Source organism: Chenopodium album, chromosome 1 (genome assembly GCF_948465745.1).
Source record: "Chenopodium album chromosome 1, dcCheAlbu1.1, whole genome shotgun sequence".
Classification (NCBI taxonomy): domain Eukaryota; kingdom Viridiplantae; phylum Streptophyta; class Magnoliopsida; order Caryophyllales; family Amaranthaceae; genus Chenopodium; species Chenopodium album.
In genome coordinates, this window is record NC_137834.1 from 46,782,072 (window position 1) to 46,784,984 (window position 2,913).

At 37.0% G+C, this 2,913-nt stretch overlaps 1 non-coding gene across 1 annotated transcript; it reads left to right on the top strand.

The window, feature by feature from the left end:
- Positions 1-771: 771 nt before the first annotated feature.
- LOC145564806 (small nucleolar RNA R71) lies at positions 772-878 on the top strand. Its single transcript, XR_014094908.1, has one exon. It is a non-coding gene; the product is annotated as a small nucleolar RNA R71 (small nucleolar RNA).
- The last annotated feature ends 2,035 nt before the right edge of the window (positions 879-2,913 follow it).

Sequence of the window (2,913 nt, forward strand, 5' to 3'; positions counted from 1 at the left end):
TAATACCCCAAATGGGCAGCGGTTTGGCGCCAAAACCGCTGCCCTTTCACTACAATTGGCAAGCGGTTCTGAACCGCTTGCCATTTTAAAGACTAATTGGCAAGCCCCCTAAAGGCATGCAGTTCAGAACCGCTTCCCATTAGGGGGTTTGAACCGCTTGCCATTACTTATTTTCTACTAGTGTTTGATCATTATAACCATGGTTGTTATAGTTACCAATGAAACCTTGGTTTCCTTGGTTCTTATAACTATTCCCTTTATTATAGTTATGAAAGTTTCTTTGGTGATTATAATTCCTATTCCCATCATAGTCATCGTATCCATCACAAAAAGCATTTGGGCAAATAGAAGCATCATGTTCACTTTTTCAACATAAATCACATACCAATCATTCTCTAATCATGCAACAAGAAGCAAAAAGAGGGTTAAAGTAAGAAGGTGTACCTTTCCCTGGAAATTGGGAGAAGAGAGTTTGAGCTTGTGAAGAAACATTCTCATGATTAGCCTTGATAGAAACAACCTCTTTCCCAAAGTTCGAAAGTAGTGTGGACAAATTGTTGATGGCGTAGAGTTGATTAATTGAGTTATTTTTGCTTGTCGACTCTCTCAACTTCTTTAAAATCCATGTAGATCTTCATTACATCATCTATCACATCTACAACCTCTTCCACCGTCTTGTTCATGATTGGGCCTCCGGCTCCGGCATCAAGACTTGACCTTCCTTGAGGATTCAAACCACCATTAAAGATTTGAATGATTTGGTAAGTGGGGATTCCATGGTGAGGACACTCTCTTTGATGATCCTTGTACATATCCAATGCTTCATAGAGGCTTTCACCAGTCCTTTGCTTGAAATTTTGAATCAAAGCTCTAATCTCGGTCGTTTTCTTTCGAGGGAAGAAACAGGAAAGAAATTCCTTAGTGACTTCATACCAAGTTCTCAATGAATTAGGCCTCACTTCCTTATCTAGCCACTCTTGAGCTCTTCCGATTAAAGAGAAAGGGAATAGTTTGAGCCGTATGAATTCATGCGCTACACCACTCACCTTAATCGTGTTGCAATATTTCTCGAACTCCTTAATATGGTTTAGGGGACTTTAATTTGTTGCACCACTATATTGCCGCCTTTAAATCAAAGTTATCATTGCCGGCTTGATTTCAAAATCACTATCCGGTATCAATAATAGAGCAATCCTGTTCTCATACTTGTATGCACCCGAAGTACCCAACTCCTTCAACGTAACCCCCAGGAATTCTCCCATGTTAACTTGTACACACAAACTCAAAAGAAATTATTAGTAGCACGGCTACAAATGTAGCCTAAAGAGAAAAATTTTAGTGAAATAGACTTAACAACAATAGCAAACAACTATGCCATTCTCCATTTTAGTCAAGGGTTGAGACTAGGTTGTTGGACTAATATTCCCTATCTAGGCCAAACTAAATTTGTAATCACTCAACACACCCTATTTACTAGTATAGGAGTAAGTCGAGGGTCGAACCACTAGGAATGGGAAGTGAATGCTAATGCTTAGGCTAAGTTATTTCGAAGTAGTGAAGTAAGGTGTGTATATTCTAAATCAATCAACTAATCGAAATAAAATCAAATATATCAAACACTAGGGTTTAGGATCCACATATACTTGCAATGCCTACAACTAATTGGGATTGGTATTGACTAAGTGGAGTGTTGCGAGGGAAAATCAATTAAGAAATCAAGAGAGTATTATAGGCTAATCTCCTAGAGGTCAAACTAGCGCCAACTACGAGAGACTCTGGCTAGGAAGTTCACAAACCAACTCAATCGACAATTGTAAGCCACAAATCAATTGTATGTATCAATGTGAACATAAAATGCAATCTAGTGCGAGTAACAAGGTTGATCACTCCTAAATTAAACACACATATGCACATAATCAATCAACCAATTTAATCACAACATTAACTCCATCAATTTCCCCCAATTAGCATAAATACATTAATCATATATGCTTCACCATTCCCCTAGCAAGAAAACTACTCAGAATTCATAAAAATCAATATCAAAACTAAGCTAAACAACAAATTCATCATCATCATATTAATCAAGCTAAAATCAATCCTGACAAACTTGCTTCTAATAAAAAGCTAAAGCTAAAGATTGGATTAAAGTAAAGAAATCCTTACAAACTTACTTCAAATCAATGGAGAAAATACTTAGAATCATCAATCTTCAATCATCAATCAAGAACTTTTCTCTACAAACTATTGTTTTTCTTTTTACAAAATCTAACTTAATTCTATTCTAATTGTAAAAGAACTCTCCTTTTTATGAATAGAGGAAAAATCTAAATGTAGTAAAACTAACAAAGAGAAATTAGTTAGATCGTCTAAAATAGACCCGTACATGCGCGGCCAAAAACAAGGGAGAGCGCGGTCGCGCAAAACTAGGTACGAAACATAGAGTTAGAGAGGCGCGCCTACGCAATGGTCGCGCGCGCCCGCGCCTGGGAGTAAGGCAGCCCCCTTTACCATCGATATTCCTCGTGCGCTCTAATCGATGCTCTTGATAAACAAGGTACAAGGCAGACCCAAAACTTCATAATTGTTGGTTCAACACAAGAATTCGTGCCCCCACGGCTTAAATACACGGCCTAAGGTCTAAAAAAACTTATACTTCTCCATGCTTGAGCTTCAAATGGAGAACATTAGGCATCCTAATCATTTCCAAACTTGGAAAGGGGTCTCGAGAATCTTTGGATAACAAACTTAACCTAAAATGAAAGAAAACAAGCAAATAAAAGAGAAAAAAACAAAATAAACCAAGAAATGCATAATAATAGAAATTCAACTAAGAAAATGAAAACTAAAGAAATAAGGAATAAAACTTAGTAAAAGATAAAGAAAAGAACTATAAAATAGCATGAAATCCAC